The following is a 12291-nucleotide window of genomic DNA, read 5'->3' as shown; positions in this document are numbered from 1 at the left end:
GGTGCATTTTAGGATGTTTAACAGCATCCTTATCTATATCCACTAGATGCTGATAACATCCATATCCCAGTCATGGGAATCAAAAATGTCTCCAGACATTGCCAAAACTGTCCCCAGTTGAGAACCACTGCTTTAAATTAATTAATAATTTTTGGGAGACCATATGGCCTGATGGTTAACAGGTTGGGCTCTGGAGACTGAGTTCCAGGACTGGATTTAAGTCCAAGTTCTATTACCTTATCCACCGTGGGCCTTGAGTGAATTACTTACAAGTAACTGCTATTATGTGAGTTACTTCCTAAGACTCACTTTCTTAATTTGTAAAAATGGACTAATATGAGTACCTACCTGCTAGGGTTATTGTGAAGATTAAATGAGACAATACATATGGAGCATTTAGTGGTATATGGCATGAGGCGGCTTCTCAATAATGCTAGGAATTGTTCCGTTATTTGACAGTTATGAAAGGGCACCAAGTAAGAAGAGATGAACATGGTTATTTCTGAAAGCAGACTTTTGGACATCAGAGAGCCATGGCAAATAAATATCTGGGTTTCATTCCACAAAAGTCTTTAGAGGAATTGGCCTGGTAAATCAGCTAGCAAATATTGTTTGATAATCTCTTCAGTGCCAAGTACTATTCTTATGTCAAGCATGTAGACATGAGCAAGATAGACAAAGTTCCTGCCTTAAAGATCTTGTGTTAAGTGGAAAGATGGAAACCTACTGCAAGTGACTTGAAACTATTGTGCTACAGTAGCCATTGCTAGCTGTCCATCAAAGTTCATTCTCCACTTTTTCTACCATAATAGGACATGTGGCTTCCCAACTACACTTAACTTCTAAATTTCAATACAGTACGTAGTGCAGTAACCATTTGGGTAAGTTCTTTCCAATAGTCTACGAGAAGAAGTGAAGTGTGCCACTTCAGGTCTTTCTCACATGATTGGTAGTGCTTTTTATTTCTTTTTGTGAGCTGTAAAGTCACAACAATGAGTAGAGTAACCAAAGGAATCTTGGAAGTCACGTGTTAAAAATGGTGGCACTGCTGTCAGCCTGGGTCCCCAAATGACTGTGTGGAGCAAAGGCTCTTGCTTTGGCTGCAACCTGCAAGATTTGCCTGAACTATTCACTGAGAGAGAAGTTAACCCTTACTGTGTTTGAGCCATTACGTTTGGGTTTATTTGTTAAGTAACTTTTGTTACCAAATGAACATAGGTGATCTAGAAAGGTTTCTGGGAGGAGAGAATGTTTGAGCTAAAATCTGACAGAAGAAAAAAAGGCAGCCGTATGTGCATCTAGAAGATTATTTCTAGGGGGAAGAATAGCAGATGCAAGGGAGCTGTCCTTGACAAGTGACTAGAGGCTATCATTAGAGCCCCTACAATATAGAAGGTTCACGCCAGAGAGTAAGGTAGGGGCATATAGATAGAAATGGCATTAGCACAAAATGCAAATATGGCCTGTGGATCTACTTGGCTTATAAGCACTCCATGATAACTGGAAATACTTCTTTCTCTTTTCCCAGATAAATAACTGGCTCAATTCTGCCCAAATCTTTTTTGGAAATGTGGCATTTTAATTAGCACATACATCTATCACCTAGTAGTTACATGTTGTTTAAATAAAAAAAAAAAAACAATTGAACTAAAATTGAGCAAAGACCATACATGAAATCATTTGACATAGATTAGTGAGGGTTTTTCCTGCTTCATGTGATATAGATTAATAGAGAATCTATTTTTCAAGTTCTTCTAACAAAATGGCCAATTCAAGTTCTGAAGTGGCTGGAACATCCTGGTAGTTCTATGCTGTTCAAATTATCTGGAGGTCTCGAGAAGATAGATACATTTTCTGAAGTATTAGTATTTCTTTTATCAGGAAAATTCATTTGTGCTCCGTACTGTGTTGCCAACCCCCTAGTATGGCTGTTTATGTAAAATAGACACCACTTTTTGGAAACAGCTAATATAATTTAATTCTTTTAATTAACAAAAATCATATAGATGTTCTACAATACTTTTAATGTTAGGTTGAATATTCATAGATTAAATAAAATTGAAATAAGTTATAAAGAAACAACATTACTATATGCTGGCTTCTAAAATTCAGTGTAATTCTTCCTTCAAATTTCATGTGACTCAACATGAACCCTTTGGTGCACCCATCTTAGATTTGAAAATTCATTATCCCATTGACATATAAATCAACAAGATTATTGCAAACAGATCTATGAACTTGTGGTTGAAAGGCTTGAAGGTCTGAAAAGGAAAGTGAAGAAAGTTTAGTGTGTAACACTTTGCAATGCTATTCTCAGTGACTTAGTCTCATAAGGAACTTATGAAGAATAATGTGTGAAGTACTGTTATCGGTGATCTTTGTATGGTTACCTTCTCCTGTTCACTGCTGTTTTCTTAATGCCAGGACACAGCTCCTGTTACATGGCAGACATAGAACAAATATTTGTTGAAAGAGAGGAAATGAATTCTTTTGTAATATAGAAGAGAATGACATACTAGGCTGATGACTCATGGTCAGATACCTAAGACTTTTGAGGGATTTGATGTTTCCCTTTAAATTTTGTTATGTGACACTGAAGATCTATTGATTCCTTAGAGAAGAATCAGGCAAATATTTTCTTTTAAAGTAGTTCTGTCCATAGATTGCATTTCCAGTTTCTATATTCTCTGCCTGTTTTTCATGGTGTATTCTAAAGAAGCACAGTCCCTTCAGATGGGTGTAGCCATAAGAGCATATCAACCAAAAGTGATCATAATGGTCTTATTTCTTGCTCTCTCTATATCTCTCTCACGGGTATGGAGTTCTAAGTAAAACTAAAGATGAATCTTTGACAGAGGGTTGAACCCCAGGATGGTTTTCAGTCCCTAAATCTTTCACATCAAATTCTACAGCTTCCAGAAATCAATTTATATTCCAGCATATACTTCTTATCCACAGGAACCTTCTAAACCAGTTTAACCTGTCATCCTAACATATCTATATTTTAAAAATTCATTTGTTGCTGCAGAACATTTACTGCCGTGGTTAAGAATGAATCTACATTTTGTTTCTGTGTAGTGTTAAAATGGCAGTGGTTAGTATCAATCCGATAGCATCTGCTAGGATGTCTGGAAGGACAAAACTGACTTCTTTCAAGTCTGTTATAAAAACGAAGCAGACAGAAAGCAACTCAAACCATTTCTTAAAGTTGCAAGCTAAAAGATGCAGATGTAAATCGTGAAGATATGAGTAAAACAAATTGTATCTCTTCCCTCAGACCTTGAACTACCCTAATATACCACCTCTGTGCTTCAGACAGGAAGCAAACTCCCTTTCAGCACTTTTTTCAAAATAAGTTTCAAATTAGTGGCTGGCACTAGGTGGGTGTTGTTGAATGGAGGCCTTTTGGGTTTTGATCCTGATGATTCATCCAAAGTTTATGAAAAGTATATGTAGACATTCAGTTAAAAGGTATGTTTTGGAACACGAGATTTTAAGTTTGTTTAGGTTATTGACCATGTCTAAGCTCTGTTATGTAAATTCCAGAGGAACATCTGAGATCAAAGGAGAAAGATCCAGCTCTTTCTGTAATAGGAATACAGTTTTGTTTTCTGCAGACTCTAGCATTACTTTTTTGGGGTTTGGAAATGGCTCTTCTCCTTTTCGTAAAGTACCTTGTATGATGTCATGCAATGCTAAGTATATTTTGATTGCTATATTTTTATATAAATGGAAATTACTTGAATATAACATTTCAAACTTAAAAATTCACAGAAATGCTTATTTGAAAAGATAGCAAATTCAGTCCTGTAAATTTTTTTCAAAATAAATTGATCTTTAAAAAGTTTGAGAATGCTCAGTTTTCTCATGTCTATGATCCATGCAAGGCTACCTGTGTATTTTGCTCCTTGTATGTAGATGAGATGATAATTTATTTTATCCCAAATAAATAAACAAAACAAGAACTGAATACTTCACAGAAGTTTATGCAAGTTCTGAAATAGGGGAAAGTGATGAAGAAAGTTAAGTGTGGATTCATTGCATGTTCTCTAGATAAACTATCATTTCATTTAATGCCTCCCCTCACCACCACTTTTCTAGTCCTGGCTATTAAAATGTTGGTTCATTCTAAGCAAGAGGTGGAAAATAGGCAGCAGAAAGGAAAGGAAATACGCTAATTCAGTTAAACAACATTTTTAAAAGCTATCCTCCCAGCTAGGGCTTTGACCATTTCTACAGCCTCTGGGCCACAATATCAATTGTTGTCAACACCATTTATGTGGAAAATTGCATTCACGTAGAGTAATTGGTTCTGACATATAATTATAACAGAATGAAGCAAAATAGCCCGTCTAGAGTACTCAATACTAGAATTAGCCAGAAGTCCAGACATAATGTAAAACTCGGGAATTGCACTTCAAAACATGTATTTTAGAAGTGATGTGAGACAGGGTGTGATAAAAGGAAGGTTTAGATATTTTAAAGTTCCTATTTTTTTTTAAAGTTTCTAGTAATAGTTTCAAATATATTAAAAGAAAGAAGCAGCGGCAAAGAATGATTTTGGAATGCTAATTTTTCTTTCACCACTTTGGGACTTGAAAGATTTACTGTTCCCAATATTTAATGGACATTGACCTAGGTCATCTGGAGCTAGATATGGTGCCTTGAAATGAACACTCTGGTGGATTGCTGACAGAAAGATAGTCAGGAGCCGTGTCTACTTTTCTGATGAGAAATTTTATTTCTGCTCTTCTCAGATAAGAATAAGTAAAGACTAAGATGAATAAAACCCCCGGACAAGATTATTTGTTCTGAAATCATTAAAACCAATGGCTATATATTCAGTAAAATGATGATTCCTTTTATTACTAACAAATAGAAATAAAACTTTGTCAAATTTTTCTTCACCTCATTATTTTCAGCCAGTGTCTCAGTTCTTGAGTCACTTGTTCATAACCCAATCCAGTGTATTTCTAAATTGCTGCTGCTGTACCATGGTGATAAGAATAATTAAAGTGATATTATTCCTTCCCTGGAGAAATAAAATGTGCCAGTTTTTAATACCTGTGTGATTATCACAGCAAGATTGTCAAACCCACATAAGACATAAGATTTAGATGGACAGGCATATACACATTTATTGTTCAATAAAAATGCATATTCTACATATATATTATATTTTATTGTATATATAATCCTTTCCACTTGGTATATGCCCTTTTAAAATTGTAGGGGAGAACCTAAGGCAATTATGTTAATGTAGAAAGATAAACATGAGTATTAATATTAGTCTACCTATAAAGCAAGTTCTTCGAAATATGAAATTTATTGGTGAAGATATTTTTGGCTTATAGATATGAGATAACATATTTATTTGCATTTAATCTGAATTGGGGCACAAGTTTAGCTAAATTTTCATATTACCTGTTATAGAAGGAAAGGGGAAATATTAAATATGAAAATTATAAAGATTACAATTCTAATTGTCGTGTTCTTAAGGTAGCACAATGGGGCGGGGATGCAGTCCTCCACTGAAAACATTCTGGAATTCAAACAGTTGCCTTGAAGCATATTATGTATGCTATATCACAACATCAGAAACATAAATCTTGATAAAGGTCAGTTGACCTGCTTTCTATTCCTTTCTTTCCTTTAAGATATTTATTCTCTGTGATTCCACTATTTAAATACAAGCTATTCTGACCACTAATGGTAATGAGTGAAATAAGTATTTTATTTATTTTTTCCTCTGTCACAGTCCATTTAAAGTTCTCCTTATAACACTCCAACAAATTCTGTTACTACATTCTTGTACAGCCCTCTCCTATTTTTCTAAATGCTCAAATACTAAACCACGACCACCTGGAAGCTGCATAATTCTATGAAGGTCAAAAATATTCAGTTATTTCCCCAAAGTAAAACAGCCTTTATTGTAACCAATTCTTATATTCTTCTTCCTATAATAGAGATTTACTACCCAAAGAGGTTAATAGCCCAATGTTGGGGGAAAGAATTCACATTTATTGAAAATTACTTTAAGTTAGGCATTTCACATGCTATTGCATTTCAATATTTCAATGGTCCTGTAAGATGAAACTCAGAAAGTTCAAGTAATTGCAAAACTTATGAGTAGTTGAGCTGATTTGACAACTTGATAAATCCTCTTGACTCTAAAACCCATGCTTTGACCAGCATAAAGCCTGTGGCTTATAAAAGAAAAGAACCACTGATGCTTGAAAACATACTCAATAGAATTGAGAAACACATACCTTGATTTTGAGTTTGTATGTACAGTCTGAGAAATGACTTCAAAGTTGACTTGCATTTTTGTTCTTGAAACATATAGAGAAGCGTTTCTTAAGCTTTTTTTTTTTTCATTATCACTCCCCTAAAGAGACTTTTAGACATTTTTCCTGCAGATTACTTCCCTGTCCCATGAAAATTTAAAACCACAGATATAGTGTATATCCTATTATGTACTGTGACTCTTTGGAGGACCACAAAACATCGTAATAAGAATGTACACCCCTTTGGGTGAGACATTTAGACTACAGGGCATTGATGATTGCTATAATATCCCCTCCCTCCTCCTAGCTCATTACTAGGTTATTTACAGGAGCAGGCAGAGTGGAGCAAGCACAGCTCTGGACCTGAACAAATCCTGCCTAGATTCTGGTCCTGTCATTTGTTCCTTTTGGGAGGTAGGGCAAGTGACTGGCTCTCTGAGCCGAGTTTGCTCTTTAAGAAAATGGATTTATAATTCCTAACTTAAGAAGTTGTTGTGAGAGTGAAAAATGATGGCATCTTTAACATACCTAGCAGGAGACAACAGAGTTCTCAAAAAGGGAGGTCTTTTCCTTTCCTTCTGGAGATATCACTAGACTCTGTTTTCTGGGAAAAGGTCTTAGAGTAATAGTCTAGAATCTGGAAAACTTAAGATCTGACACAAACTCTACTAACTAGACATGGTTTTTCTCTCTGTAACATGACAGGGCTCATTGCTAAGTGTCATTTTAAGCTTTATAATCTGTGGTTTTGTAATACCATAGTAGGCCCTCCAACATAAAATGATTAATCACATTAAAATTTTTTGTTGGCACTTTTAATCTCTATGCCAAAAGTTTTGTGACAATGTTTTCCCCCTTCACACATCCTTCAGGCCTTGAATATTAAGAGTTAAGAACCAAATGCAGCAATGAGTGACACCAGTTGGACTAATAAGAATACATGTTGTTTGGACTGGAAACTGTATTTAGTGATTTCCTCAGGATCATTCTTCTGGAAATATAGATGAAAGAAACATAGCCATGTTTCTAATTTAACTTTATTTCTATTAATAGCTATTATAGAGTAGACACATACATGATATTAGATGACAGCTTATTTTAAGGAATAAAAACCAGTTTTCAAGGAAATGATTTTTCTCCATATACCAAAGTGTTAACATTAGTTGGAATTCAGTGCACAACAGAAAGAGGCAAACTTTGAATGAGCAAGCAACTTGATCATTGACAGTGTGATTATGCCTCCCGGGGAACACTAAAGAGCTAGCTTAAGTAGGATAGCAAAGAAAAAACACGGAGAAACATGGAGATAGTTTAAAGCTTCTCTTGGATTGTGGAATTATTTGGAATTATTTCAGACAAACAAAAATGTGTAAATAACACCTTAATGAGCAGCCATGTATTCACAACTAGTTATCCAAAGAAAATGTTACAGATCCTGTTGAAATCCCTCATGTGCCTTTTCCTAATTATACTCTCCTCCTTTTCCTGTTTAGATATATATTCTCCTGAGTTTGGTACTTATCATTCACATGCATTCCTTTCTTTCTTTCTTTTTTTTTTTTGCATGTACATATCTCTCTTAGCAATAAATTGAGTCATATTGCGTGCTTTACATTCATAAGGTAGATATCACAATACATGTATTTTTCTGAAATGTGCTGTATGTCACCCAGTGTTGTGTTTACAAGATTTACTTTATCTTTGAATGTTTTATTTTGAATAGCTAAGTGATTTTCTGTAATGATATATTCTTTTACATTAAATCATGTTATTATTACTTTTATCAATAAATAATTGATTTGATTCACATTTAGTTGCATGTTTATAAGTCACTTTCAAGGTGACGGGCTTTTAAATCTCTTTTGAAATAATTCATTCTGAAGTACAATCCATCTATTCATTTATTTATTGGTAAAATGATATTTAAAAAACTTTCTAGCCTGTGACAATGCTAGGTATTAAAAATACACTGGTGAGCAAAACAGACATTGTTCCTCTTTTTATGTACCTTACAGTATAATGTATAGACAAGTCTTAAATTAACACCAATAATAATATATGATTCACTGAACAGAAATCTATTGATCGCCTTGTATGAATTTAAACAGTGAATCAAACAAACAAAAATATCTGATGTTGCAGAACCTACATTCTAATTGGGTGGTTGTGGGAGAGTGGGGCAGGCATATAGTAAGTGAGATAAGCTTAAAGTAATATAATTAAAAATTATATAATTAATTAAATATTTTAATTAAGAAATCTGTAAGCTGGGCATGGTGGCTCACACCTGTAATTCCAGCACTTCGGGAGGCTGAGGTGGGAGGATCATTTGAGGTCAGGAGTTCAAGATCAGTCCAGTCAGCATGGTGAAACCCTGTCTCTACTAAAAATACAAAAATTAGCTGTGCATGGTGGTGCATGCCTGTAGTCCCAGCTACTTGGGAGGCTGAGGCAGGATAATCGCTTGAACCTGGGAGGCAGAGCTTCCAGTGAGCTGAGATTTCGCCACTGCACTCCAGCCTGGGCCACAGGAAAAAAAAAAAAATCTCAAAATAAATAAATAAATAAATAAAAGGAAATAAAAAGAAAAATATAAAGTATGTTTAAAGGTGATATATGCTATGGGGTAAAATAAATGGAGTTAGAGCCAGGCTAGGCAGTAAGGGAAAGCTGTAGTTTTAAATATACTGATCACAGTATATTAGTTCTCACTGAGAAGGTGATGTTTGAGTAAATATATGGAGAATGTGAACAGAGGTGAAAGACTGAGCAATGTGGAGATGCATATGGAGCAATCCAGGCAAAGGGAGCAGCATGTACAAAACCGATATTGTAGTAGTGACTGTCGAAGGATAACAGAGTGACAGGAAAAGCAGTAGGGAATGATGTCAGAAAGGCAAGAAGAGTGGTGATATAGGAATTATTATTATTATTATTGTTTTTTTGGCCATTGTAAGGACTTTGGTTTTTACTTGGAGTGAGAGGTAAAAATCACTGGAAGGTTTTGAGTAGACAGGTGGCATGATCTGACTTCTGTTTAAATCAGATCACTGTGCAAGCTATGTTGAAAATTGAATGAATTGGGCATCACAGCAGAAGCAGGGAGGCCAGTTAGGAGGCTTATGGAATAATCCCATTGAGGGATCATGGTGGCTGGAACCAGGGTAGCATCATGGAGGGAGGGAGATGTAGCTGTCTTCTGGACCTATTTTGATGGTAGACCCTACAAGATTGCTAGTGGGTTGACATGGTGTAAGAGACAAAGAGAGGAGTTGAGAATGACTGCAAACTTTTTAGTGTGAGCAACTGGAGAGATGGTTTTGCTATTTTCTTAGACGGGAAACTTGGTTTGGGATATATTAAGATGCTTACTGGGTCATCCAAAATGAGATATAGAGTTGGCAGTTGGATATAAAAGAATGAGTTTATGTATATATTTAGCTTGTATTAATTTGTAAGGACTGCCATAATGAAGTGCCACAGCCTGGGTGGCTTAAATAACAAAAATTTATTTCCTCACAGTTCTGGAGTCTAGAAGTCTGAGATAAAGATGTTTGTAGGGTTGGTTTTTTCTCAGGCATCTCTCCTTGGCTTGTAGATGGCTGTCTTCTCCCTGTGTCCATAATTTTCCCTCTGTGTCCTAATATCTTCTTAAAAGGACACTAATATTAGAATAGGGTGCACCCTAATGGCCTCATTTTAACTTAATTACCTCTTTAAAGACCCTATCCCTAAATACAGTCACATTCTGAAGTGCTGGAGGTTAGGTCTTCAACATATGAATTTTGGAAGGGCAGCACATTTGAGCCCATAACATGGCTCATGGTCTTAAGAGACGTGTGACTGATTGAGATTGTCAAGGGAATGTGTTTGAAAAAAAAGAAAAAGGGAAAATATCCATGTACCAAACCCAGGGGGACTTCACCATTCAGAAGTCAGAATTAGAGAAACCAGTTAAGAATTTTGAAAAGGAGCAAACAATAAGTTGAGAGGAATATCCGGAAAGAAAAGGGTGGTGGCCAGGCGAGGTGATTCATGCCTGTAATCCCAGCACTTTGGGAGGCCGAGGTGGGTGGATCACCTGAAGTCAGAAGTTCAAGACCAGCCTGGTCCACATGGTGAAACCCCATCTCTACTAAATATATAAAAATTAGCCGGGCATGGTGGCAGTCGCCTGTAATCCCAGCTACTTGGGAGGGTGAGACAGGAGAATTGTTTGAACCCAGGAGGCGGAGGTTGCAGTGAGCCGAGATTGTGCCATTGCGCTCCAGCCTGGGCAACAAGAGCAAAATCTTCATCTAAAAAAAAAAATAGAGAAAGAAAAAGGTGGTGTCCAGAGAGCTGAATAGAGAAAGTGTTTCAAGGTAGAAGTGATCAACTGTATCAAGTGTTTCAGATAAGTCAAATAAGAAGAATATTGAGAATAGACCAATATATGTTGGATTTAGCAACATGGAAACTTAGGAAAACCTTGAAAATAACAGTTTTTGTGGAGTAGGTGAGAATCTGATGAGTTTCTTATTCCTGGCAAGAACAGTTAGGTGCATGGAAGGTAACTTGGAAAGACTGGGAAGACAAGAAGAAACAGATTAGTAGGAGTAGTCATGAGTTTAATTTTAGATGTAGGGTTTTTTTTGAGATTTTGTGAGACATTTGTATGGTTAAACATGCTTTACTTCTAGGGATCTTTGAATTAAAAAAACAGTTTAGAGAACTTTGCTAGGTTTACTTGAAATAAAGCTAAAGCATGAATAGTAGGCATTTCAGAAGCTTGGAAAGTCATTAGGGGAGTGAGATTAGGGACCTAAATCCTACCCCACAAGCAACTGTCTTTAAGTAAGTCTATTATTATAAGTAAGGCCATTTTTTCCCAAGAAACATTTATAAGGAGAAAAGAAAGAAACAAACAAAGTTACAGTGATGTTGGGGTAGAAGAGAAGATCCTTCTGATGCAAATTCCTATTGTATTAAAGATGATGGGAATTTACTTTCTTGAAAAGTCAGTACTTTATTATGGAAAAAATATCTTGAAATATCTAGAGATTGACAGAATTTAGTGTTCCCCCATCTGTGTTGTCATGGTACTAATGGCAGCGCAGGCTGTCTGGAGTGACCACTGCCGTCACACTGGCTGCAGTGGGGAGACACAAGCTGTGGCCACAGAAGTGGATGTGGGAGCAGCAGTGGTGGCTGTGGGTCCCCTCTGCCCCATACCCCTGGAAGGCAGCTGACTGCACCATTCCGACCCTTGCATGGCCAGACAGGACCTACTCCCAGTCTTGGGGCCTCTGCTGTGGCTCAACCTCACTCCTCACTGCATCCCAGGGTCCCATGAGACCTGGCTGAAGGCACAGCAAGGACTTGCAGGGCTGGCCCTGGGAGCATCAGGTTCATTTGTGTGGGGTTGGCCGGGGCCACCACACCACCTGCTCCTTGCCTACTGCCCAGGGATCCTCTGGGATGGAGCTAGGCCAAGTTGCCCATTGGAGTGGGAGCAGTGTGTTCAGGCACGGAGGGGAGGGTAGAGAGGGCCCAGAGGCAGAGATGGGCTTGAGGTGATTTCGTGTTCCATGGAGCCAGTGGGAGCTGGGAGCGGGCAGGAGGTCTGCCCTCCCAGGCAAGGCTGCATCTGCACAAGTTGTGGCTGCAGCCCCAGGTGCCTCTGGACTCTTAGGGACCTGGAAAGGCCCCCACTTTGCCCCTTCAAGCTTGGAGGTGTCTTCTCCTGCTGCCTTGCATCTCCCCACTGTCAGCACCCTGTCAGCACCCTGTCATCTCAACCCTCTCTGTACTTTGGGCATCAATGATTATGAGAGGGAGGCTGAAGGGGTGCCAAGTGCAGCTTGGTGCTGGCCTGCAGGCTCCACTTGGCACAAACAGCCTGGGCACCATGAACAGTGGCAGGAGGCAGACAGGCTCCTGGATGGAAGAGGGTGGGTCCCGGGTGAAGCTCCACCTTCAAGTGGTGGGGGGAGGGCCTGAAGCCTGAGGGCTGGGCTGTCAG

The sequence above is a fragment of the Pan troglodytes genome, chromosome 3, assembly GCF_028858775.2.
Source record: "Pan troglodytes isolate AG18354 chromosome 3, NHGRI_mPanTro3-v2.0_pri, whole genome shotgun sequence".
Taxonomy (NCBI): Eukaryota; Metazoa; Chordata; class Mammalia; order Primates; family Hominidae; genus Pan; species Pan troglodytes.
The sequence above is the reverse complement of the archived record's forward strand: the minus strand, read 5'-3'. Positions refer to the sequence as shown.